Below are 27,709 nucleotides of genomic sequence, written 5' to 3' on the forward strand. Positions count from 1 at the left end.
GGAATCTCGATTGCATCCTAGAGGATGGAGCATTCTCCAAGGAAAAAAATCACCTCGGGTATCTTCCCTAGAGGAGTCTGGGGTTGCTACCCGGTATCACAGGGCCCTAAAGCACCAGAAAAATGACTGCAGGAGTCGCCTGGGAGGAGTCTGGGGTGGATCCCGCAGAATGGAGCATTCTCCAAAGAGAAAAATCATCTTGGGTATCTTCCCTGGAGGAGTCTGGGGTTGCTACCCGGGATCACAGGGCCCTAAAGCACAGGAATAAAGTCTGCAGGAGACGCCTGGGAGGAGTCTGGGGTGCATCCCGCAGGATGGAGCATTCTCCAAGTAGAAAAATCATCTTGGGTATTTTCCCTGGAGGAGTCTGGGGTTGCTACCCGGGATCACAGGGCCCTAAACAGGAAGAGAAAAGGCTCAGGGACATACCTCCGAGGAATCTCGATTGCATCCTAGAGGATGGAGCATTCTCCAAGTAGAAAAATCATCTCGGGTATCTTCCCTGGAGGAGTCTGGGGTTGCTACCCGGGATAACAGGGCCCTAAAGGACAGGAAAAACATCGGCAGGTGACACCGTGGAGGAGTCTTGGGTGGACCCCGCAGGATGGAGCATTCTCCAAGGAGAAAAATCATCTTGGGTATCTTCCCTGGAGGAGTCTGGGGTTGCTACCCGGGATCACAGGGCCCTAAATAGGAAGAGAAAAGACTCAGGGACATACCTCCGAGGAATCTCGATTGCATCCTAGAGGATGGAGCATTCTCCAAGGAAAAAAATCACCTCGGGTATCTTCCCTAGAGGAGTCTGGGGTTGCTACCCGGTATCACAGGGCCCTAAAGCACCAGAAAAATGACTGCAGGAGTCGCCTGGGAGGAGTCTGGGGTGGATCCCGCAGAATGGAGCATTCTCCAAAGAGAAAAATCATCTTGGATATCTTCCCTGGAGGAGTCTGGGGTTGCTACCCAGGATCTCAGGGCCCTAAAGCACAGGAATAAAGTCTGCAGGAGACGCCTGGGAGGAGTCTGGGGTGCATCCCGCAGGATGGAGAATTCTCCAAGTAGAAAAACCATCTTGGGTATCTTTCCTGGAGGAGTCTGGGGTTGCTACCCTGGATCACAGGGCCCTAAACACCATAAAAATGTCTGAAGGAGTCGCCTGGGAGGACTCTGGGGTGCATCCCGCAGGATGGAGTATTCTCCAAGGAGAAAAATCATCTTGGGTATCTTCCCTGGAGGAGTCTGGGCTTGGTACCCAGGATCATAGGGGCCTAAACCACCAGAGAAACGTCAGAGGGAGACGATTGGAAGGAGGTTTCGGTGCATCCAAGAGGACTGAGCATCGTCCAAAGAGAAAAATCATCTTGGGTATCTTCCCTGGAGGAGTCTGGGGTTGCTACCCGGGATCATAGGGCCCTAAATAGGAAGAGAAAAGACTCAGGGACATACCTCCGAGGAATCTCGATTGCATCCTAGAGGATGGAGCATTCTCCAAGGAAAAAAATCACCTCGGGTATCTTCCCTAGAGGAGTCTGGGGTTGCTACCCGGTATCACAGGGCCCTAAAGCACCAGAAAAATGACTGCAGGAGTCGCCTGGGAGGAGTCTTGCGTGGATCCCGCAGGATGGAGCATTCTCCAAGGAGAAAAATCATCTTGGGTATCTTCCCTGGAGGAGTCTGGGGTTGCTACCCGGGATCACAGGGCCCTAAACAGGAAGAGAAAAGGCTCAGGGATATACCTCCGAGGAATCTCGATTGCATCCCAGAGGACTGAGCATCGTCCAAAGAGAAAAATCATCTTGGGTATCTTCCCTGGAGGAGTCTGGGGTTGCTACCCGGGATCACAGGGCCCTAAACAGGAAGAGAGTAGACTCAGGGACATACCTCCGAGGAATCTCGATTGCATCCTAGAGGATGGAGCATTCTCCAAGTAGAAAAATCATCTCGGGTATCTTCCCTGGAGGAGTCTGGGGTTGCTACCCGGGATCACAGGGCCCTAAAGGACAGGAAAAACATCGGCAGGAGACACCGTGGAGGAGTCTTGGGTGGACCCCGCAGAATGGAGCATTCTCCAAGGAGAAAAATCATCTTGGGTATCTTCCCTGGAGGAGTCTGGGGTTGCTACCCGGGATCACAGGGCCCTTATCAGGAGGAGAAAAGGCTCAGGGATATACCTCCGAGGAATCTCGATTGCATCCCAGAGGACTGAGCATCGTCCAAAGAGAAAAATCATCTTGGGTATCTTCCCTGGAGGAGTCTGGGGTTGCTACCCGGGATCACAGGGCCCTAAAGGACAGGAAAAACATCGGCAGGAGACACCGTGGAGGAGTCTTGGGTGGACCCCGCAGGATGGAGCATTCTCCAAGGAGAAAAATCATCTTGGGTATCTTCCCTGGAGGAATCTGGGGTTGCTACCCAGGATCTTAGGGCCCTAAAGCACAGGAATAAAGCCTGCAGGAGACGCCTGGGAGGAGTCTGGGGTGGATCCCGCAGAATGGAGCATTCTCCAAAGAGAAAAATCATCTCGGGTATCTTCCCTGGAGGAGTCTGGGGTTGCTACCCGGGATCACAGAGCCCTAAACAGGAAGAGAAAAGGCTCAGGGATATACTTCTGAGGAATCTCGATTGCATCCCAGAGGACTGAGCATCGTCCAAAGAGAAAAATCATCTTGGGTATCTTCCCTGGAGGAGTCTGGGGTTGCTACCCGGGATCACAGGGCCCTAAACAGGAAGAGAAAAGGCTCAGGGACATACCTCCGAGGAATCTCGAGTGCATCCTAGAGGATGGAGCATTCTCCAAGTAGAAAAATCATCTCGGGTATCTTCCCTGGAGGAGTCTGGGGTTGCTACCCGGGATCACAGGGCCCGAAAGGACAGGAAAAACATCGGCAGGAGACACCGTGGAGGAGTCTTGGGTGGACCCCGCAGAATGGAGCATTCTCCAAGGAGAAAAATCATCTTGGGTATCTTCCCTGGAGGAGTCTGGGGTTGCTACCCGGGATCACAGGGCCCTAAACAGGAGGAGAAAAGGCTCAGGGATATACCTCCGAGGAATCTCGATTGCATCCCAGAGGACTGAGCATCGTCCAAAGAGAAAAATCATCTTGGGTATCTTCCCTGGAGGAGTCTGGGGTTGCTACCCGGGATCACAGGGCCCTAAACAGGAAGAGAGTAGACTCAGGGACATACCTCCGAGGAATCTCGATTGCATCCTAGAGGATGGAGCATTCTCCAAGGAAAAAAATCACCTCGGGTATCTTCCCTAGAGGAGTCTGGGGTTGCTAACCGGGATCTCACGGCACTAAGCCACCGGAAAAAAGACTCATGGCCATACCTGGGAGGAGTCTCGGGTGGATTCTGCAGCATGAACCATTGCCCAAGGAGAGAAATCATCTCCGGTATCTTCCCTGGAGGAGTCTGGGGTTGCTACCCGGGATCACAGGCCCTAAACAGCAAGAAAAAAGGCTCAGGGACATACCTCCGAGGAATCTCGAGTGCATCCTAGAGAAAGGACCATTGCCTTAGGAAAAAAATCACCTCGGGTATCTTCCCTGGAGGAGTCTGGGGTTGCTACCCTGGATCACAGGGCCCTAAACACCATAAAAATGTCTGAAGGAGTCGCCTGGGAGGACTCTGGGGTGCATCCCGCAGGATGGAGTATTCTCCAAGGAGAAAAATCATCTTGGGTATCTTCCCTGGAGGAGTCTGGGCTTGGTACCCAGGATCATAGGGGCCTAAACCACCAGAGAAACGTCAGAGGGAGACGATTGAAGGAGGTTTCGGTGCATCCAAGAGGACTGAGCATCGTCCAAAGAGAAAAATCATCTTGGGTATCTTCCCTGGAGGAGTCTGGGGTTGCTACCCGGGATCATAGGGCCCTAAATAGGAAGAGAAAAGACTCAGGGACATACCTCCGAGGAATCTCGATTGCATCCTAGAGGATGGAGCATTCTCCAAGGAAAAAAAATCACCTCGGGTATCTTCCCTAGAGGAGTCTGGGGTTGCTACCCGGTATCACAGGGCCCTAAAGCACCAGAAAAATGACTGCAGGAGTCGCCTGGGAGGAGTCTGGGGTGGATCCCGCAGAATGGAGCATTCTCCAAAGAGAAAAATCATCTTGGATATCTTCCCTGGAGGAGTCTGGGGTTGCTACCCAGGATCTCAGGGCCCTAAAGCACAGGAATAAAGTCTGCAGGAGACGCCTGGGAGGAGTCTGGGGTGCATCCCGCAGGATGGAGCATTCTCCAAGTAGAAAAATCATCTTGGGTATTTTCCCTGGAGGAGTCTGGGGTTGCTACCCGGGATCACAGGGCCCTAAACAGGAAGAGAAAAGGCTCAGGGACATACCTCCGAGGAATCTCGATTGCATCCTAGAGGATGGAGCATTCTCCAAGTAGAAAAATCATCTCGGGTATCTTCCCTGGAGGAGTCTGGGGTTGCTACCCGGGATCACAGGGCCCTAAAGGACAGGAAAAACATCGGCAGGTGACACCGTGGAGGAGTCTTGGGTGGACCCCGCAGGATGGAGCATTCTCCAAGGAGAAAAATCATCTTGGGTATCTTCCCTGGAGGAGTCTGGGGTTGCTACCCGGGATCACAGGGCCCTAAAGCACCAGAGACACATCTGTGGGAAAAGCTTAGAAGGAGTTTTGCGTACATCCCACACGATGGACTATTGCCCAAGGAGAGAAATTATCTTGGGTATCTTCCCTGGAGGAGTCTGGGGTTGCTACCCGGGATCACAGGGCCCTAAACAGGAAGAGAGTAGACTCAGGGACATACCTCCGAGGAATCTCGAGTGCATCCTAGAGGATGAAGCATTCTCCAAGTAGAAAAATCACCTCGGGTATCTTCCCTGGAGGAGTCTGGGGTTGCTACGCGGGATCACAGGGCCCTAAAGGACAGGAAAAACATCGGCAGGAGACACCGTGGAGGAGTCTTGGCTGGACCCCGCAGGATGGAGTATTCTCCAAGGAGAAAAATCATCTTGGGTATCTTCCCTGGAGGAGTCTGGGGTTGGTACCCAGGATCATAGGGGCCTAAACCACCAGAGAAACGTCAGAGGGAGACGATTGGAAGGAGGTTTCGGTGATTCGAAGAGGACTGAGCATCGTCCAAAGAGAAAAATCATCTTGGGTATCTTCCCTGGAGGAGTCTGGGGTTGCTACCCGGGATCATAGGGCCCTAAATAGGAAGAGAAAAGACTCAGGGACATACCTCCGAGGAATCTCGATTGCATCCTAGAGGATGGAGCATTCTCCAAGGAAAAAAATCACCTCGGGTATCTTCCCTAGAGGAGTCTGGGGTTGCTACCCGGTATCACAGGGCCCTAAAGCACCAGAAAAATGACTGCAGGAGTCGCCTGGGAGGAGTCTCGCGTGGATCCCGCAGGATGGAGCATTCTCCAAGGAGAAAAATCATCTTGGGTATCTTCCCTGGAGGAGTCTGGGGTTGCTACCCGGGATCACAGGGCCCTAAACAGGAAGAGAAAAGGCTCAGGGATATACCTCCGAGGAATCTCGATTGCATCCCAGAGGACTGAGCATCGTCCAAAGAGAAAAATCATCTTGGGTATCTTCCCTGGAGGAGTCTGGGGTTGCTACCCGGGATCACAGGGCCCTAAACAGGAAGAGAGTAGACTCAGGGACATACCTCCGAGGAATCTCGATTGCATCCTAGAGGATGGAGCATTCTCCAAGTAGAAAAATCATCTCGGGTATCTTCCCTGGAGGAGTCTGGGGTTGCTACCCGGGATCACAGGGCCCTAAAGGACAGGAAAAACATCGGCAGGAGACACCGTGGAGGAGTCTTGGGTGGACCCCGCAGAATGGAGCATTCTCCAAGGAGAAAAGTCATCTTGGGTATCTTCCCTGGAGGAGTCTGGGGTTGCTACCCGGGATCACAGGGCCCTAAACAGGAGGAGAAAAGGCTCAGGGATATACCTCCGAGGAATCTCGATTGCATCCCAGAGGACTGAGCATCGTCCAAAGAGAAAAATCATCTTGGGTATCTTCCCTGGAGGAGTCTGGGGTTGCTACCCGGGATCACAGGGCCCTAAAGGACAGGAAAAACATCGGCAGGAGACACCGTGGAGGAGTCTTGGGTGGACCCCGCAGGATGGAGCATTCTCCAAGGAGAAAAATCATCTTGGGTATCTTCCCTGGAGGAATCTGGGGTTGCTACCCAGGATCTCAGGGCCCTAAAGCACAGGAATAAAGTCTGCAGGAGACGCCTGGGAGGAGTCTGGGGTGGATCCCGCAGAATGGAGCATTCTCCAAAGAGAAAAATCATCTCGGGTATCTTCCCTGGAGGAGTCTGGGGTTGCTACCCGGGATCACAGAGCCCTAAACAGGAAGAGAAAAGGCTCAGGGATATACTTCTGAGGAATCTCGATTGCATCCCAGAGGATGGAGCATTCTCCAAGTAGAAAAATCATCTCGGGTATCTTCCCTGGAGGAGTCTGGGGTTGCTACCCGGGATCACAGGGCCCTAAACAGGAGGAGAAAAGGCTCAGGGATATACCTCCGAGGAATCTCGATTGCATCCCAGAGGACTGAGCATCGTCCAAAGAGAAAAATCATCTTGGGTATCTTCCCTGGAGGAGTCTGGGGTTGCTACCCGGGATCACAGGGCCCTAAACAGGAAGAGAAAAGGCTCAGGGACATACCTCCGAGGAATCTCGAGTGCATCCTAGAGGATGGAGCATTCTCCAAGTAGAAAAATCATCTCGGGTATCTTCCCTGGAGGAGTCTGGGGTTGCTACCCGGGATCACAGGGCCCGAAAGGACAGGAAAAACATCGGCAGGAGACACCGTGGAGGAGTCTTGGGTGGACCCCGCAGAATGGAGCATTCTCCAAGGAGAAAAATCATCTTGGGTATCTTCCCTGGAGGAGTCTGGGGTTGCTACCCGGGATCACAGGGCCCTAAACAGGAGGAGAAAAGGCTCAGGGATATACCTCCGAGGAATCTCGATTGCATCCCAGAGGACTGAGCATCGTCCAAAGAGAAAAATCATCTTGGGTATCTTCCCTGGAGGAGTCTGGGGTTGCTACCCGGGATCACAGGGCCCTAAACAGGAAGAGAGTAGACTCAGGAACATACCTCCGAGGAATCTCGATTGCATCCTAGAGGATGGAGCATTCTCCAAGGAAAAAAATCACCTCGGGTATCTTCCCTAGAGGAGTCTGGGGTTGCTAACCGGGATCTCACGGCACTAAGCCACCGGAAAAAAGACTCATGGCCATACCTGGGAGGAGTCTCGGGTGGATTCTGCAGCATGAACCATTGCCCAAGGAGAGAAATCATCTCCGGTATCTTCCCTGGAGGAGTCTGGGGTTGCTACCCGGGATCACAGGCCCTAAACAGCAAGAAAAAAGGCTCAGGGACATACCTCCGAGGAATCTCGAGTGCATCCTAGAGAAAGGACCATTGCCTTAGGAAAAAAATCACCTCGGGTATCTTCCCTGGAGGAGTCTGGGGTTGCTACCCTGGATCACAGGGCCCTAAACACCATAAAAATGTCTGAAGGAGTCGCCTGGGAGGACTCTGGGGTGCATCCCGCAGGATGGAGTATTCTCCAAGGAGAAAAATCATCTTGGGTATCTTCCCTGGAGGAGTCTGGGGTTGGTACCCAGGATCATAGGGGCCTAAACCACCAGAGAAACGTCAGAGGGAGACGATTGAAGGAGGTTTCGGTGCATCCAAGAGGACTGAGCATCGTCCAAAGAGAAAAATCATCTTGGGTATCTTCCCTGGAGGAGTCTGGGGTTGCTACCCGGGATCATAGGGCCCTAAATAGGAAGAGAAAAGACTCAGGGACATACCTCCGAGGAATCTCGATTGCATCCTAGAGGATGGAGCATTCTCCAAGGAAAAAAATCACCTCGGGTATCTTCCCTAGAGGAGTCTGGGGTTGCTACCCGGTATCACAGGGCCCTAAAGCACCAGAAAAATGACTGCAGGAGTCGCCTGGGAGGAGTCTGGGGTGGATCCCGCAGAATGGAGCATTCTCCAAAGAGAAAAATCATCTTGGGTATCTTCCCTGGAGGAGTCTGGGGTTGCTACCCGGGATCACAGGGCCCTAAAGCACAGGAATAAAGTCTGCAGGAGACGCCTGGGAGGAGTCTGGGGTGCATCCCGCAGGATGGAGCATTCTCCAAGTAGAAAAATCATCTTGGGTATTTTCCCTGGAGGAGTCTGGGGTTGCTACCCGGGATCACAGGGCCCTAAACAGGAAGAGAAAAGGCTCAGGGACATACCTCCGAGGAATCTCGATTGCATCCTAGAGGATGGAGCATTCTCCAAGTAGAAAAATCATCTCGGGTATCTTCCCTGGAGGAGTCTGGGGTTGCTACCCGGGATAACAGGGCCCTAAAGGACAGGAAAAACATCGGCAGGTGACACCGTGGAGGAGTCTTGGGTGGACCCCGCAGGATGGAGCATTCTCCAAGGAGAAAAATCATCTTGGGTATCTTCCCTGGAGGAGTCTGGGGTTGCTACCCGGGATCACAGGGCCCTAAAGCACCAGAGACACATCTGTGGGAAAAGCTTAGAAGGAGTTTTGCGTACATCCCACACGATGGACTATTGCCCAAGGAGAGAAATTATCTTGGGTATCTTCCCTGGAGGAGTCTGGGGTTGCTACCCGGGATCACAGGGCCCTAAACAGGAAGAGAGTAGACTCAGGGACATACCTCCGAGGAATCTCGAGTGCATCCTAGAGGATGAAGCATTCTCCAAGTAGAAAAATCACCTCGGGTATCTTCCCTGGAGGAGTCTGGGGTTGCTACGCGGGATCACAGGGCCCTAAAGGACAGGAAAAACATCGGCAGGAGACACCGTGGAGGAGTCTTGGCTGGACCCCGCAGGATGGAGTATTCTCCAAGGAGAAAAATCATCTTGGGTATCTTCCCTGGAGGAGTCTGGGGTTGGTACCCAGGATCATAGGGGCCTAAACCACCAGAGAAACGTCAGAGGGAGACGATTGGAAGGAGGTTTCGGTGATTCGAAGAGGACTGAGCATCGTCCAAAGAGAAAAATCATCTTGGGTATCTTCCCTGGAGGAGTCTGGGGTTGCTACCCGGGATCATAGGGCCCTAAATAGGAAGAGAAAAGACTCAGGGACATACCTCCGAGGAATCTCGATTGCATCCTAGAGGATGGAGCATTCTCCAAGGAAAAAAATCACCTCGGGTATCTTCCCTAGAGGAGTCTGGGGTTGCTACCCGGTATCACAGGGCCCTAGAGCACCAGAAAAATGACTGCAGGAGTCGCCTGGGAGGAGTCTCGCGTGGATCCCGCAGGATGGAGCATTCTCCAAGGAGAAAAATCATCTTGGGTATCTTCCCTGGAGGAGTCTGGGGTTGCTACCCGGGATCACAGGGCCCTAAACAGGAAGAGAAAAGGCTCAGGGATATACCTCCGAGGAATCTCGATTGCATCCCAGAGGACTGAGCATCGTCCAAAGAGAAAAATCATCTTGGGTATCTTCCCTGGAGGAGTCTGGGGTTGCTACCCGGGATCACAGGGCCCTAAACAGGAAGAGAGTAGACTCAGGGACATACCTCCGAGGAATCTCGATTGCATCCTAGGGGATGGAGCATTCTCCAAGTAGAAAAATCATCTCGGGTATCTTCCCTGGAGGAGTCTGGGGTTGCTACCCGGGATCACAGGGCCCTAAAGGACAGGAAAAACATCGGCAGGAGACACCGTGGAGGAGTCTTGGGTGGACCCCGCAGAATGGAGCATTCTCCAAGGAGAAAAGTCATCTTGGGTATCTTCCCTGGAGGAGTCTGGGGTTGCTACCCGGGATCACAGGGCCCTAAACAGGAGGAGAAAAGGCTCAGGGATATACCTCCGAGGAATCTCGATTGCATCCCAGAGGACTGAGCATCGTCCAAAGAGAAAAATCATCTTGGGTATCTTCCCTGGAGGAGTCTGGGGTTGCTACCCGGGATCACAGGGCCCTAAAGGACAGGAAAAACATCGGCAGGAGACACCGTGGAGGAGTCTTGGGTGGACCCCGCAGGATGGAGCATTCTCCAAGGAGAAAAATCATCTTGGGTATCTTCCCTGGAGGAATCTGGGGTTGCTACCCAGGATCTCAGGGCCCTAAAGCACAGGAATAAAGTCTGCAGGAGACGCCTGGGAGGAGTCTGGGGTGGATCCCGCAGAATGGAGCATTCTCCAAAGAGAAAAATCATCTCGGGTATCTTCCCTGGAGGAGTCTGGGGTTGCTACCCGGGATCACAGAGCCCTAAACAGGAAGAGAAAAGGCTCAGGGATATACTTCTGAGGAATCTCGATTGCATCCCAGAGGATGGAGCATTCTCCAAGTAGAAAAATCATCTCGGGTATCTTCCCTGGAGGAGTCTGGGGTTGCTACCCGGGATCACAGGGCCCTAAACAGGAGGAGAAAAGGCTCAGGGATATACCTCCGAGGAATCTCGATTGCATCCCAGAGGACTGAGCATCGTCCAAAGAGAAAAATCATCTTGGGTATCTTCCCTGGAGGAGTCTGGGGTTGCTACCCGGGATCACAGGGCCCTAAACAGGAAGAGAGTAGACTCAGGGACATACCTCCGAGGAATCTCGATTGCATCCTAGAGGATGGAGCATTCTCCAAGGAAAAAAATCACCTCGGGTATCTTCCCTAGAGGAGTCTGGGGTTGCTAACCGGGATCTCACGGCACTAAGCCACCGGAAAAAAGACTCATGGCCATACCTGGGAGGAGTCTCGGGTGGATTCTGCAGCATGAACCATTGCCCAAGGAGAGAAATCATCTCCGGTATCTTCCCTGGAGGAGTCTGGGGTTGCTACCCGGGATCACAGGCCCTAAACAGCAAGAAAAAAGGCTCAGGGACATACCTCCGAGGAATCTCGAGTGCATCCTAGAGAAAGGACCATTGCCTTAGGAAAAAAATCACCTCGGGTATCTTCCCTGGAGGAGTCTGGGGTTGCTACCCTGGATCACAGGGCCCTAAACACCATAAAAATGTCTGAAGGAGTCGCCTGGGAGGACTCTGGGGTGCATCCCGCAGGATGGAGTATTCTCCAAGGAGAAAAATCATCTTGGGTATCTTCCCTGGAGGAGTCTGGGGTTGGTACCCAGGATCATAGAAGCCTAAACCACCAGAGAAACGTCAGAGGGAGACGATTGAAGGAGGTTTCGGTGCATCCAAGAGGACTGAGCATCGTCCAAAGAGAAAAATCATCTTGGGTATCTTCCCTGGAGGAGTCTGGGGTTGCTACCCGGGATCATAGGGCCCTAAATAGGAAGAGAAAAGACTCAGGGACATACCTCCGAGGAATCTCGATTGCATCCTAGAGGATGGAGCATTCTCCAAGGAAAAAAATCACCTCGGGTATCTTCCCTAGAGGAGTCTGGGGTTGCTACCCGGTATCACAGGGCCCTAAAGCACCAGAAAAATGACTGCAGGAGTCGCCTGGGAGGAGTCTGGGGTGGATCCCGCAGAATGGAGCATTCTCCAAAGAGAAAAATCATCTTGGATATCTTCCCTGGAGGAGTCTGGGGTTGCTACCCAGGATCTCAGGGCCCTAAAGCACAGGAATAAAGTCTGCAGGAGACGCCTGGGAGGAGTCTGGGGTGCATCCCGCAGGATGGAGCATTCTCCAAGTAGAAAAATCATCTTGGGTATTTTCCCTGGAGGAGTCTGGGGTTGCTACCCGGGATCACAGGGCCCTAAACAGGAAGAGAAAAGGCTCAGGGATATAACTCCGAGGAATCTAGATTGCATCCCAGAGGACTGAGCATCGTCCAAAGAGAAAAATCATCTTGGTTATCTTCCCTGGAGGAGTCTGGGGTTGCTACCCGGGATCACAGGGCCCTAAACAGGAAGAGAAAAGGCTCAGGGACATACCTCCGAGGAATCTCGATTGCATCCTAGAGGATGGAGCATTCTCCAAGTAGAAAAATCATCTCGGGTATCTTCCCTGGAGGAGTCTGGGGTTGCTACCCGGGATCACAGGGCCCTAAAGGACAGGAAAAACATCGGCAGGTGACACCGTGGAGGAGTCTTGGGTGGACCCCGCAGGATGGAGCATTCTCCAAGGAGAAAAATCATCTTGGGTATCTTCCCTGGAGGAGTCTGGGGTTGCTACCCGGTATCACAGGGCCCTAAAGCACCAGAAAAATGACTGCAGGAGTCGCCTGGGAGGAGTCTGGGGTGGATCGCGCAGAATGGAGCATTCTCCAAGGAGAAAAATCATCTTGGGTATCTTCCCTGGAGGAGTCTGGGGTTGCTACCCAGGATCTTAGGGCCCTAAAGCACAGGAAGAAAGTCTGCAGGAGACGCCTGGGAGGAGTCTGGGGTGCATCCCGCAGGATGGAGAATTCTCCAAGTAGAAAAACCATCTTGGGTATCTTCCCTGGAGGAGTCTGGGGTTGCTACCCGGGATCACAGGGCCCGAAACAGGAAGAGAAAAGGCTCAGGGACATACCTCCGAGGAATCTCGAGTGCATCCTAGAGGATGGAGCATTCTCCAAGTAGAAAAATCATCTCGGGTATCTTCCCTGGAGGAGTCTGGGGTTGCTACCCGGGATCACAGGGCCCTAAAGGACAGGAAAAACATCGGCAGGAGACACCGTGGAGGAGTCTTGGGTGGACCCCGCAGAATGGAGCATTCTCCAAGGAGAAAAATCACCTTGGGTATCTTCCCTGGAGGAGTCTGGGGTTGCTACCCGGGATCACAGGGCCCTAAACAGGAAGAGAGTAGACTCAGGGACATACCTCCGAGGAATCTCGATTGCATCCTAGAGGATGGAGCATTCTCCAAGGAAAAAAATCACCTCGGGTATCTTCCCTAGAGGAGTCTGGGGTTGCTACCCGGGATCTCACGGCACTAAGCCACCGGAAAAAAGACTCATGGCCATACCTGGGAGGAGTCTCGGGTGGATTCTGCAGCATGAACCATTGCCCAAGGAGAGAAATCATCTCCGGTATCTTCCCTGGAGGAGTCTGGGGTTGCTACCCGGGATAACAGAGCCCTAAACAGGAAGAGAAAAGGCTCAGGGATATACCTCCGAGGAATCTCGATTGCATCCCAGAGGACTGAGCATCGTCCAAAGAGAAAAATAATCTTGGGTATCTTCCCTGGAGGAGTCTGGGGTTGCTACCCGGGATCTCAGGCCCTAAACAGCAAGAAAAAAGGCTCAGGGACATACCTCCGAGGAATCTCGAGTGCATCCTAGAGAAAGGACCATTGCCTTAGGAAAAAAATCACCTCGGGTATCTTCCCTGGAGGAGTCTGGGGTTGCTACCCAGGATCACAGGGCCCTAAAGGACAGGAAAAACATCAGCAGGAGACACCGTGGAGGAGTCTTGGGTGGACCCCGCAGAATGGAGCATTCTCCAAGGAGAAAAATCATCTTGGGTATCTTCCCTGGAGGAGTCTGGGATTGCTACCCGGGATCACAGGGCCCTAAACAGGAAGAGAGTAGACTCAGGGACATACCTCCGAGGAATCTCAATTGCATCCTAGAGGATGGAGCATTCTCCAAGTAGAAAAATCATCTCGGGTGTCTTCCCTGGAGGAGTCTGGGGTTGCCACCCGGGATCACAGGGCCCTAAACAGGAGGAGAAAAGGCTCAGGGATATACCTCCGAGGAATCTCGATTGCATCCCAGAGGACTGAGCATCGTCCAAAGAGAAAAATCATCTCGGGTATCTTCCCTGGAGGAGTCTGGGGTTGCTACCCGGGATCACAGGGCCCTAAAGGACAGGAAAAACGTCGGCAGGAGACACCGTGGAGGAGTCTTGGGTGGACCCCGCAGGATGGAGCATTCTCCAAGGAGAAAAATCATCTTGGGTATCTTCCCTGGCGGAATCTGGGGTTGCTACCCAGGATCTCAGGGCCCTAAAGCACAGGAATAAAGTCTGCAGGAGACGCCTGGGAGGAGTCTGGGGTGGATCCCGCAGAATGGAGCATTCTCCAAATAGAAAAATCATCTCGGGTATCTTCCCTGGAGGAGTCTGGGGTTGCTACCCGGGATCACAGGGCCCTAAACAGGAAGAGAAAAGGCTCAGGGACATACCTCCGAGGAATCTCGATTGCATCCTAGAGGATGGAGCATTCTCCAAGTAGAAAAATCATCTCAGGTATCTTCCCTGGAGGAGTCTGGGGTTGCTACCCGGGATCACAGGGCCCTAAAGGACTGGAAAAACATCGGCAGGTGACACCGTGGAGGAGTCTTGGGTGGACCCCGCAGGATGGAGCATTCTCCAAGGAGAAAAATCATCTTGGGTATCTTCCCTGGAGGAGTCTGGGGTTGCTACCCGGGATCACAGGCCCCAAACAGCAAGAAAAAAGGCTCAGGGATATACCTCCGAGGAATCTCGAGTGCATCCTAGAGGATGGACCATTGCCTTAGAAAAAAAATCACCTCGGGTATCTTCCCTGGAGGAGTCTGGGGTTGCCACCCGGGATCACAGGGCCCTAAAGCACCAGAGACACATCTGTGGGAAAAGCTTAGAAGGAGTTTTGGGTACATCCCACACGATGGACTATTGCCCAAGGAGAGAAATTATCTTGGGTATCTTCCCTGGAGGAGTCTGGGGTTGCTACCCGGGATCACAGGCCCTAAACAGCAAGAAAAAAGGCTCAGGGACATACCTCCGCGGAATCTCGAGTGCATCCTAGAGAATGGACCATTGCCCTAGGAAAAAAATCACCTCGGGTATCTTCCCTGGAGGAGTCTGGGGTTGCTACCCGGGATCACAGGGCCCTAAACAGGAAGAGAAAAGGCTCAGGGACATACCTCCGAGGAATCTCGAGTGCATCCTAGAGGATGGAGCATTCTCCAAGGACAAAAATCACCTCGGGTATCTTCCCTGGAGGACTCTGGGATTGCTACCCGGGATCACAGGGCCCTAAAGCACCAGAAAAATGACTGCAGAAGTCGCCTGGGAGGAGTCTGGGGTGGATCCCGCAGAATGGAGCATTCTCCAAGGAGAAAAATCACCTCGGGTATGTTCCCTGGAGGAGTCTGGGGTTGCTACCCAGGATCTCAGGGCCCTAAATCACAGGAATAAAGTCTGCAGGAGACGCCTGGGAGGAGTCTGGGTTGCATCCCGCAGGATGGAGCATTCTCCAAGTAGAAAAATCATCTTGGGTATCTGCCCTGGAGGAGTCTGGGGTTGCTACCCGGGATCACAGGGCCCTAAACAGGAAGAGAAAAGGCTCAGGGATATACTTCTGAGGAATCTCGATTGCATCCCAGAGGACTGAGCATCGTCCAAAGAGAAAAATAATCTTGGGTATCTTCTCTGGAGGAGTCTGGGGTTGCTACCCGGGATCACAGGGCCCTAAAGGACAGGAAAAACATCGGCAGGAGACACCGTGGAGGAGTCTTGGGTGGACCCCGCAGGATGGAGCATTCTCCAAGGAGAAAAATCATCTTGGGTATCTTCCCTGGAGGAGTCTGGGGTTGGTACCCAGGATCATAGGGGCCTAAACCACCAGAGAAACGTCAGAGGGAGACGATTGGAAGGAGGTTTCGGTGCATCCAAGAGGACTGAGCATCGTCCAAAGAGAAAAATCATCTTGGGTATCTTCCCTGGAGGACTCTGGGGTTGCTACCCGGGATCACAGGGCCCTAAAGCACCAGAGACACATCTGTGGGAAAAGCTTAGAAGGAGTTTTGGGTACATCCCACACGATGGACTATTGCCCAAGGAGAGAAATTATCTTGGGTATCTTCCCTGGAGGAGTCTGGGGTTGCTACCCGGGATCACAGGCCCTAAACAGCAAGAAAAAAGGCTCAGGGACATACCTCCGAAGAATCTCGAGTGCATCCTAGAGAATGGACCATTGCCTTAGGAAAATATCTCCTCGGGTATCTTCCCTGGAGGAGTCTGGGGTTGCTACCCGGGATCACAGGGCCCTAAACAGGAAGAGAAAAGGCTCAGGGATATACCTCCGAGGAATCTCGATTGCATCCTAGAGGATGGAGCATTCTCCCAGGAAAAAAATCACCTCGGGTGTCTTCCCTAGAGGAGTCTGGGGTTGCTACCCGGGATCACAGGGCCCTAAAGGACAGGAAAAACATCGGCAGGAGACACCGTGGAGGAGTCTTGGGTGGACCCCGCAGGATGGAGCATTCTCCAAGAAGAAAAATCATCTTGGGTATCTTCCCTGGAGGAGTCTGGGAATGCTACCCGGGATCACAGGGCCCTAAACAGGAGGAGAAAAGGCACAGGGATATACCTCCGAGGAATCTCGATTGCATCCCAGAGGACTGAGCATCGTCCAAAGAGAAAAATCATCTTGGGTATCTTCCCTGGAGGAGTCTGGGGTTGCTACCCGGGATCACAGGGCCCTAAACAGGAAGAGAGTAGACTCAGGGACATACCTCCGAGGAATCTCGATTGCATCCCAGAGGACTGAGCATCGTCCAAAGAGAAATATCACCTTGGGTATCTTCCCTGGAGGAGTCTGGGGTTGCTACCCGGGATCACAGGGCCCTAAAGAGGAAGAGAGTAGACTCAGGGACATACCTCCGAGGAATCTCGATTGCATCCTAGAGGATGGAGCATTCTCCAAGGAAAAAAATCACCTCGGGTATCTTCCCTAGAGGAGTCTGGGGTTGCTACCCGGGATCTCACGGCACTAAGCCACCGGAAAAAAGACTCATGGCCATACCTGGGAGGAGTCTCGGGTGGATTCTGCAGCATGAACCATTGCCCAAGGAGAGAAATCATCTCCGGTATCTTCCCTGGAGGAGTCTGGGGTTGCTACCCGGGATCACAGGCCCTAAACAGCAAGAAAAAAGGCTCAGGGACATACCTCCGAGGAATCTCGAGTGCATCCTAGAGAAAGGACCATTGCCTTAGGAAAAAAATCACCTCGGGTATCTTCCCTGGAGGAGTCTGGGGTTGCTACCCTGGATCACAGGGCCCTAAACACCATAAAAATGTCTGAAGGAGTCGCCTGGGAGGACTCTGGGGTGCATCCCGCAGGATGGAGTATTCTCCAAGGAGAAAAATCATCTTGGGTATCTTCCCTGGAGGAGTCTGGGGTTGGTACCCAGGATCATAGAAGCCTAAACCACCAGAGAAACGTCAGAGGGAGACGATTGAAGGAGGTTTCGGTGCATCCAAGAGGACTGAGCATCGTCCAAAGAGAAAAATCATCTTGGGTATCTTCCCTGGAGGAGTCTGGGGTTGCTACCCGGGATCATAGGGCCCTAAATAGGAAGAGAAAAGACTCAGGGACATACCTCCGAGGAATCTCGATTGCATCCTAGAGGATGGAGCATTCTCCAAGGAAAAAAATCACCTCGGGTATCTTCCCTAGAGGAGTCTGGGGTTGCTACCCGGTATCACAGGGCCCTAAAGCACCAGAAAAATGACTGCAGAAGTCGCCTGGGAGGAGTCTGGGGTGGATCCCGCAGAATGGAGCATTCTCCAAGGAGAAAAATCATCTTGGGTATCTTCCCTGGAGGAATCTGGGGTTGCTACCCAGGATCTCAGGGCCCTAAAGCACAGGAATAAAGTCTGCAGGAGACGCCTGGGAGGAGTCTGGGGTGGATCCCGCAGAATGGAGCATTCTCCAAAGAGAAAAATCATCTCGGGTATCTTCCCTGGAGGAGTCTGGGGTTGCTACCCGGGATCACAGGGCCCTAAACAGGAAGAGAGTAGACTCAGGGACATACCTCCGAGGAATCTCGATTGCATCCCAGAGGACTGAGCATCGTCCAAAGAGAAAAATCATCTTGGGTATCTTCCCTGGAGGAGTCTGGGGTTGCTACCCGGGATCATAGGGCCCTAAATAGGAAGAGAAAAGACTCAGGGACATACCTCCGAGGAATCTCGATTGCATCCTAGAGGATGGAGCATTCTCCAAGGAAAAAAATCACCTCGGGTATCTTCCCTAGAGGAGTCTGGGGTTGCTACCCGGTATCACAGGGCCCTAAAGCACCAGAAAAATGACTGCAGGAGTCGCCTGGGAGGAGTCTGGGGTGGATCCCGCAGAATGGAGCATTCTCCAAGGAGAAAAATCATCTTGGGTATCTTCCCTGGAGGAGTCTGGGGTTCCTACCCAGGATCTCAGGGCCCTAAAGCACAGGAATAAAGTCTGCAGGAGACGCCTGGGAGGAGTCTGGGGTGCATCCCGCAGGATGGAGCATTCTCCAAAGAGAAAAATCATCTTGGATATCTTCCCTGGAGGAGTCTGGGGTTGCTACCCAGGATCTCAGAGCCCTAAAGCACAGGAATAAAGTCTGCAGGAGACGCCTGGGAGGAGTCTGGTGTGGATCCCGCAGAATGGAGCATTCTCCAAAGAGAAAAATCATCTCGGGTATCTTCCCTGGAGGAGTCTGGGGTGCTACCCGGGATCACAGAGCCCTAAACAGGAAGAGAAAAGGCTCAGGGATATACTTCTGAGGAATCTCGATTGCATCCCAGAGGACTGAGCATCGTCCAAAGAGAAAAATCATCTTGGGTATCTTCCCTGGAGGAGTCTGGGGTTGCTACCCGGGATCACAGGGCCCTAAACAGGAAGAGACAAGGCTCAGGGATATACCTCCGAGGAATCTCGATTGCATCCCAGAGGACTGAGCATCGTCCAAAGAGAAAAATCATCTTGGGTATCTTCCCTGAAGGAGTCTGGGGTTGCTACCCGGGATCACAGGGCCCTAAAGGACAGGAAAAACATCGGCAGGAGACACCGTGGAGGAGTCTTGGGTGGACCCCGCAGGATGGAGCATTCTCCAAGGAGAAAAATCATCTTGGGTATCTTCCCTGGAGGAATCTGGGGTGGCTACCCAGGATCTCAGGGCCCTAAAGCACAGGAATAAAGTCTGCAGGAGACGCCTTGGAGGAGTCTGGGGTGGATCCCGCAGAATGGAGCATTCTCCAAAGAGAAAAATCATCTCGGGTATCTTCCCTGGAGGAGTCTGGGGTTGCTACCCGGGATCACAGAGCCCTAAACAGGAAGAGAAAAGGCTCAGGGATATACTTCTGAGGAATCTCGATTGCATCCCAGAGGACTGAGCATCGTCCAAAGAGAAAAATCATCTTGGGTATCTTCCCTGGAGGAGTCTGGGGTTGCTACCCGGGATCACAGGGCCCTAAAGGACAGGAAAAACATCGGCAGGAGACACCGTGGAGGAGTCTTGGGTGGACCCCGCAGGATGGAGCATTCTCCAAGGAGAAAAATCATCTTGGGTATCTTCCCTGGAGGAATCTGGGGTTGCTACCCGGGATCACAGGGCCCTAAACAGGAAGAGAGTAGACTCAGGGACATACCTCCGAGGAATCTCGATTGCATCCCAGAGGACTGAGCATCGTCCAAAGAGAAAAATCACCTTGGGTATCTTCCCTGGAGGAGTCTGGGGTTGCTACCCGGGATCACAGGGCCCTAAAGAGGAAGAGAGTAGACTCAGGGACATACCTCCGAGGAATCTCGATTGCATCCTAGAGGATGGAGCATTCTCCAAGGAAAAAAATCACCTCGGGTATCTTCCCTAGAGGAGTCTGGGGTTGCTACCCGGGATCTCACGGCACTAAGCCACCGGAAAAAAGACTCATGGCCATACCTGGGAGGAGTCTCGGGTGGATTCTGCAGCATGAACCATTGCCCAAGGAGAGAAATCATCTCCGGTATCTTCCCTGGAGGAGTCTGGGGTTGCTACCCGGGATCTCAGGCCCTAAACAGCAAGAAAAAAGGCTCAGGGACATACCTCCGAGGAATCTCGAGTGCATCCTAGAGAAAGGACCATTGCCTTAGGAAAAAAATCACCTCGGGTATCTTCCCTGGAGGAGTCTGGGGTTGCTACCCTGGATCACAGGGCCCTAAACACCATAAAAATGTCTGAAGGAGTCGCCTGGGAGGACTCTGGGGTGCATCCCGCAGGATGGAGTATTCTCCAAGGAGAAAAATCATCTTGGGTATCTTCCCTGGAGGAGTCTGGGGTTGGTACCCAGGATCATAGGGGCCTAAACCACCAGAGAAACGTCAGAGGGAGACGATTGAAGGAGGTTTCGGTGCATCCAAGAGGACTGAGCATCGTCCAAAGAGAAAAATCATCTTGGGTATCTTCCCTGGAGGAGTCTGGGGTTGCTACCCGGGATCATAGGGCCCTAAATAGGAAGAGAAAAGACTCAGGGACATACCTCCGAGGAATCTCGATTGCATCCTAGAGGATGGAGCATTCTCCAAGGAAAAAAATCACCTCGGGTATCTTCCCTAGAGGAGTCTGGGGTTGCTACCCGGTATCACAGGGCCCTAAAGCACCAGAAAAATGACTGCAGAAGTCGCCTGGGAGGAGTCTGGGGTGGATCCCGCAGAATGGAGCATTCTCCAAGGAGAAAAATCATCTTGGGTATCTTCCCTGGAGGAATCTGGGGTTGCTACCCAGGATCTCAGGGCCCTAAAGCACAGGAATAAAGTCTGCAGGAGACGCATGGGAGGAGTCTGGGGTGGATCCCGCAGAATGGAGCATTCTCCAAAGAGAAAAATCATCTCGGGTATCTTCCCTGGAGGAGTCTGGGGTTGCTACCCGGGATCACAGGGCCCTAAACAGGAAGAGAGTAGACTCAGGGACATACCTCCGAGGAATCTCGATTGCATCCCAGAGGACTGAGCATCGTCCAAAGAGAAAAATCATCTTGGGTATCTTCCCTGGAGGAGTCTGGGGTTGCTACCCGGGATCATAGGGCCCTAAATAGGAAGAGAAAAGACTCAGGGACATACCTCCGAGGAATCTCGATTGCATCCTAGAGGATGGAGCATTCTCCAAGGAAAAAAATCACCTCGGGTATCTTCCCTAGAGGAGTCTGGGGTTGCTACCCGGTATCACAGGGCCCTAAAGCACCAGAAAAATGACTGCAGGAGTCGCCTGGGAGGAGTCTGGGGTGGATCCCGCAGAATGGAGCATTCTCCAAGGAGAAAAATCATCTTGGGTATCTTCCCTGGAGGAGTCTGGGGTTCCTACCCAGGATCTCAGGGCCCTAAAGCACAGGAATAAAGTCTGCAGGAGACGCCTGGGAGGAGTCTGGGGTGCATCCCGCAGGATGGAGCATTCTCCAAAGAGAAAAATCATCTTGGATATCTTCCCTGGAGGAGTCTGGGGTTGCTACCCAGGATCTCAGAGCCCTAAAGCACAGGAATAAAGTCTGCAGGAGACGCCTGGGAGGAGTCTGGGGTGGATCCCGCAGAATGGAGCATTCTCCAAAGAGAAAAATCATCTCGGGTATCTTCCCTGGAGGAGTCTGGGGTTGCTACCCGGGATCACAGAGCCCTAAACAGGAAGAGAAAAGGCTCAGGGATATACTTCTGAGGAATCTCGATTGCATCCCAGAGGACTGAGCATCGTCCAAAGAGAAAAATCATCTTGGGTATCTTCCCTGGAGGAGTCTGGGGTTGCTACCCGGGATCACAGGGCCCTAAACAGGAAGAGACAAGGCTCAGGGATATACCTCCGAGGAATCTCGATTGCATCCCAGAGGACTGAGCATCGTCCAAAGAGAAAAATCATCTTGGGTATCTTCCCTGAAGGAGTCTGGGGTTGCTACCCGGGATCACAGGGCCCTAAAGGACAGGAAAAACATCGGCAGGAGACACCGTGGAGGAGTCTTGGGTGGACCCCGCAGGATGGAGCATTCTCCAAGGAGAAAAATCATCTTGGGTATCTTCCCTGGAGGAATCTGGGGTGGCTACCCAGGATCTCAGGGCCCTAAAGCACAGGAATAAAGTCTGCAGGAGACGCCTTGGAGGAGTCTGGGGTGGATCCCGCAGAATGGAGCATTCTCCAAAGAGAAAAATCATCTCGGGTATCTTCCCTGGAGGAGTCTGGGGTTGCTACCCGGGATCACAGAGCCCTAAACAGGAAGAGAAAAGGCTCAGGGATATACTTCTGAGGAATCTCGATTGCATCCCAGAGGACTGAGCATCGTCCAAAGAGAAAAATCATCTTGGGTATCTTCCCTGGAGGAGTCTGGGGTTGCTACCCGGGATCACAGGGCCCTAAACAGGAAGAGAAAAGGCTCAGGGATATACCTCCGAGGAATCTCGATTGCATCCTAGAGGATGGAGCATTCTCCCAGGAAAAAAATCACCTCGGGTGTCTTCCCTAGAGGAGTCTGGGGTTGCTACCCGGGATCACAGGGCCCTAAAGGACAGGAAAAACATCGGCAGGAGACACCGTGGAGGAGTCTTGGGTGGACCCCGCAGGATGGAGCATTCTCCAAGGAGAAAAATCATCTTGGGTATCTTCCCTGGAGGAGTCTGGGAATGCTACCCGGGATCACAGGGCCCTAAACAGGAGGAGAAAAGGCACAGGGATATACCTCCGAGGAATCTCGATTGCATCCCAGAGGACTGAGCATCGTCCAAAGAGAAAAATCATCTTGGGTATCTTCCCTGGAGGAGTCTGGGGTTGCTACCCGGGATCACAGGCCCTAAACAGCAAGAAAAAAGGCTCAGGGACATACCTCCGAAGAATCTCGAGTGCATCCTAGAGAATGGACCATTGCCTTAGGAAAATATCTCCTCGGGTATCTTCCCTGGAGGAGTCTGGGGTTGCTACCCGGGATCACAGGGCCCTAAACAGGAAGAGAAAAGGCTCAGGGATATACCTCCGAGGAATCTCGATTGCATCCTAGAGGATGGAGCATTCTCCCAGGAAAAAAATCACCTCGGGTATCTTCCCTAGAGGAGTCTGGGGTTGCTACCCGGGATCTCACGGCACTAAGCCACCGGAAAAAAGACTCATGGCCATACCTGGGAGGAGTCTCGGGTGGATTCTGCAGCATGAACCATTGCCCAAGGAGAGAAATCATCTCTGGTATCTTCCCTGGAGGAGTCTGGGGTTGCTACCCGGGATCTCAGGCCCTAAACAGCAAGAAAAAAGGCTCAGGGACATACCTCCGAGGAATCTCGAGTGCATCCTAGAGAAAGGACCATTGCCTTAGGAAAAAAATCACCTCGGGTATCTTCCCTGGAGGAGTCTGGGGTTGCTACCCTGGATCACAGGGCCCTAAACACCATAAAAATGTCTGAAGGAGTCGCCTGGGAGGACTCTGGGGTGCATCCCGCAGGATGGAGTATTCTCCAAGGAGAAAAATCATCTTGGGTATCTTCCCTGGAGGAGTCTGGGGTTGGTACCCAGGATCATAGGGGCCTAAACCACCAGAGAAACGTCAGAGGGAGACGATTGAAGGAGGTTTCGGTGCATCCAAGAGGACTGAGCATCGTCCAAAGAGAAAAATCATCTTGGGTATCTTCCCTGGAGGAGTCTGGGGTTGCTACCCGGGATCATAGGGCCCTAAATAGGAAGAGAAAAGACTCAGGGACATACCTCCGAGGAATCTCGATTGCATCCTAGAGGATGGAGCATTCTCCAAGGAAAAAAATCACCTCGGGTATCTTCCCTAGAGGAGTCTGGGGTTGCTACCCGGTATCACAGGGCCCTAAAGCACCAGAAAAATGACTGCAGAAGTCGCCTGGGAGGAGTCTGGGGTGGATCCCGCAGAATGGAGCATTCTCCAAGGAGAAAAATCATCTTGGGTATCTTCCCTGGAGGAATCTGGGGTTGCTACCCAGGATCTCAGGGCCCTAATGCACAGGAATAAAGTCTGCAGGAGACGCCTGGGAGGAGTCTGGGGTGGATCCCGCAGAATGGAGCATTCTCCAAAGAGAAAAATCATCTCGGGTATCTTCCCTGGAGGAGTCTGGGGTTGCTACCCGGGATCACAGGGCCCTAAACAGGAAGAGAGTAGACTCAGGGACATACCTCCGAGGAATCTCGATTGCATCCCAGAGGACTGAGCATCGTCCAAAGAGAAAAATCATCTTGGGTATCTTCCCTGGAGGAGTCTGGGGTTGCTACCCGGGATCATAGGGCCCTAAATAGGAAGAGAAAAGACTCAGGGACATACCTCCGAGGAATCTCGATTGCATCCTAGAGGATGGAGCATTCTCCAAGGAAAAAAATCACCTCGGGTATCTTCCCTAGAGGAGTCTGGGGTTGCTACCCGGTATCACAGGGCCCTAAAGCACCAGAAAAATGACTGCAGGAGTCGCCTGGGAGGAGTCTGGGGTGGATCCCGCAGAATGGAGCATTCTCCAAGGAGAAAAATCATCTTGGGTATCTTCCCTGGAGGAGTCTGGGGTTCCTACCCAGGATCTCAGGGCCCTAAAGCACAGGAATAAAGTCTGCAGGAGACGCCTGGGAGGAGTCTGGGGTGGATCCCGCAGAATGGAGCATTCTCCAAAGAGAAAAATCATCTCGGGTATCTTCCCTGGAGGAGTCTGGGGTTGCTACCCGGGATCACAGAGCCCTAAACAGGAAGAGAAAAGGCTCAGGGATATACTTCTGAGGAATCTCGATTGCATCCCAGAGGACTGAGCATCGTCCAAAGAGAAAAATCATCTTGGGTATCTTCCCTGGAGGAGTCTGGGGTTGCTACCCGGGATCACAGAGCCCTAAACAGGAAGAGAAAAGGCTCAGGGATATACCTCCGAGGAATCTCGATTGCATCCCAGAGGACTGAGCATCGTCCAAAGAGAAAAATCATCTTGGGTATCTTCCCTGGAGGAGTCTGGGGTTGCTACCCGGGATCACAGGGCCCTAAACAGGAAGAGAAAAGGCTCAGGGACATACCTCCGAGGAATCTCGAGTGCATCCTAGAGGATGAAGCATTCTCCAAGTAGAAAAATCATCTCGGGTATCTTCCCTGGAGGAGTCTGGGGTTGCTACCCAGGATCACAGGGCCCTAAAGGACAGGAAAAACATCGGCAGGAGACACCGTGGAGGAGTCTTGGGTGGACCCCGCAGAATGGAGCATTCTCCAAGAAGAAAAATCATCTTGGGTATCTTCCCTGGAGGAGTCTGGGGTTGCTACCCGGGATCACAGGGCCCTAAACAGGAGGAGAAAAGGCTCAGGGATATACCTCCGAGGAATCTCGATTGCATCCCAGAGGACTGAGCATCGTCCAAAGAGAAAAATCATCTTGGGTATCTTCCCTGGAGGAGTCTGGGGTTGCTACCCGGGATCACAGGGCCCTAAAGGACAGGAAAAACATCGGCAGGAGACACCGTGGAGGAGTCTTGGGTGGACCCCGCAGAATGGAGCATTCTCCAAGGAGAAAAATCATCTTGGTTATCTTCCCTGGAGGAATCTGGGGTTGCTACCCGGGATCACAGGGCCCTAAACAGGAGGAGAAAAGGCTCAGGGATATACCTCCGAGGAATCTCGATTGCATCCCAGAGGACTGAGCATCGTCCAAAGAGAAAAATCATCTTGGGTATCTTCCCTGGAGGAGTCTGGGGTTGCTACCCGGGATCACAGGGCCCTAAACAGGAAGACAGCAGACTCAGGGACATACCTCCGAGGAATCTGGAGTGCATCCTAGAGGATGGAGCATTCTCCAAGGAAAAAAATCACCTCGGGTATCTTCCCTGGAGGAGTCTGGGGTTGCTACCCGGGATCACAGGCCCTAAACAGCAAGAAAAAAGGCTCAGGGACATACCTCCGAGGAATCTCGAGTGCATCCTAGAGAATGGACCATTGCCTTAGGAAAAAAATCACCTCGGGTATCTTCCCTGGAGGAGTCTGGGGTTCCTACCCAGGATCTCAGGGCCCTAAAGCACAGGAATAAAGTCTGCAGGAGACGCCTGGGAGGAGTCTGGGGTGCATCCCGCAGGATGGAGCATTCTCCAAGGAGAAAAATCATCTTGGGTATCTTCCCTGGAGGAGTCTGGGGTTGCTACCCGGGATCACAGGGCCCTAAAGCACCAGAGACACATCTGTGGGAAAAGCTTAGAAGGAGTTTTGGGTACATCCCACACGATGGACTATTGCCCAAGGAGAGAAATTATCTTGGGTATCTTCCCTGGAGGAGTCTGGGGTTGCTACCCGGGATCACAGGCCCTAAACAGCAAGAAAAAAGGCTCAGGGACATACCTCCGAAGAATCTCGAGTGCATCCTAGAGAATGGACCATTGCCTTAGGAAAATATCTCCTCGGGTATCTTCCCTGGAGGAGTCTGGGGTTGCTACCCGGGATCACAGGGCCCTAAACAGGAAGAGAAAAGGCTCAGGGATATACCTCCGAGGAATCTCGATTGCATCCTAGAGGATGGAGCATTCTCCCAGGAAAAAAATCACCTCGGGTGTCTTCCCTAGAGGAGTCTGGGGTTGCTACCCGGGATCACAGGGCCCTAAAGGACAGGAAAAACATCGGCAGGAGACACCGTGGAGGAGTCTTGGGTGGACCCCGCAGGATGGAGCATTCTCCAAGGAGAAAAATCATCTTGGGTATCTTCCCTGGAGGAGTCTGGGAATGCTACCCGGGATCACAGGGCCCTAAACAGGAGGAGAAAAGGCACAGGGATATACCTCCGAGGAATCTCGATTGCATCCCAGAGGACTGAGCATCGTCCAAAGAGAAAAATCACCTTGGGTATCTTCCCTGGAGGAGTCTGGGGTTGCTACCCGGGATCACAGGGCCCTAAAGAGGAAGAGAGTAGACTCAGGGACATACCTCCGAGGAATCTCGATTGCATCCTAGAGGATGGAGCATTCTCCAAGGAAAAAAATCACCTCGGGTATCTTCCCTAGAGGAGTCTGGGGTTGCTACCCGGGATCTCACGGCACTAAGCCACCGGAAAAAAGACTCATGGCCATACCTGGGAGGAGTCTCGGGTGGATTCTGCAGCATGAACCATTGCCCAAGGAGAGAAATCATCTCCGGTATCTTCCCTGGAGGAGTCTGGGGTTGCTACCCGGGATCTCAGGCCCTAAACAGCAAGAAAAAAGGCTCAGGGACATACCTCCGAGGAATCTCGAGTGCATCCTAGAGAAAGGACCATTGCCTTAGGAAAAAAATCACCTCGGGTATCTTCCCTGGAGGAGTCTGGGGTTGCTACCCTGGATCACAGGGCCCTAAACACCATAAAAATGTCTGAAGGAGTCGCCTGGGAGGACTCTGGGGTGCATCCCGCAGGATGGAGTATTCTCCAAGGAGAAAAAACATCTTCGGTATCTTCCCTGGAGGAGTCTGGGGTTGGTACCCAGGATCATAGGGGCCTAAACCACCAGAGAAACGTCAGAGGGAGACGATTGAAGGAGGTTTCGGTGCATCCAAGAGGACTGAGCATCGTCCAAAGAGAAAAATCATCTTGGGTATCTTCCCTGGAGGAGTCTGGGGTTGCTACCCGGGATCATAGGGCCCTAAATAGGAAGAGAAAAGACTCAGGGACATACCTCCGAGGAATCTCGATTGCATCCTAGAGGATGGAGCATTCTCCAAGGAAAAAAATCACCTCGGGTATCTTCCCTAGAGGAGTCTGGGGTTGCTACCCGGTATCACAGGGCCCTAAAGCACCAGAAAAATGACTGCAGAAGTCGCCTGGGAGGAGTCTGGGGTGGATCCCGCAGAATGGAGCATTCTCCAAGGAGAAAAATCATCTTGGGTATCTTCCCTGGAGGAATCTGGGGTTGCTACCCAGGATCTCAGGGCCCTAAAGCACAGGAATAAAGTCTGCAGGAGACGCCTGGGAGGAGTCTGGGGTGGATCCCGCAGAATGGAGCATTCTCCAAAGAGAAAAATCATCTCGGGTATCTTCCCTGGAGGAGTCTGGGGTTGCTACCCGGGATCACAGGGCCCTAAACAGGAAGAGAGTAGACTCAGGGACATACCTCCGAGGAATCTCGATTGCATCCCAGAGGACTGAGCATCGTCCAAAGAGAA

This window comes from Vanellus vanellus (assembly GCF_965231255.1).
Source record: "Vanellus vanellus genome assembly, chromosome: 16".
Classification (NCBI taxonomy): Eukaryota; Metazoa; Chordata; class Aves; order Charadriiformes; family Charadriidae; genus Vanellus; species Vanellus vanellus.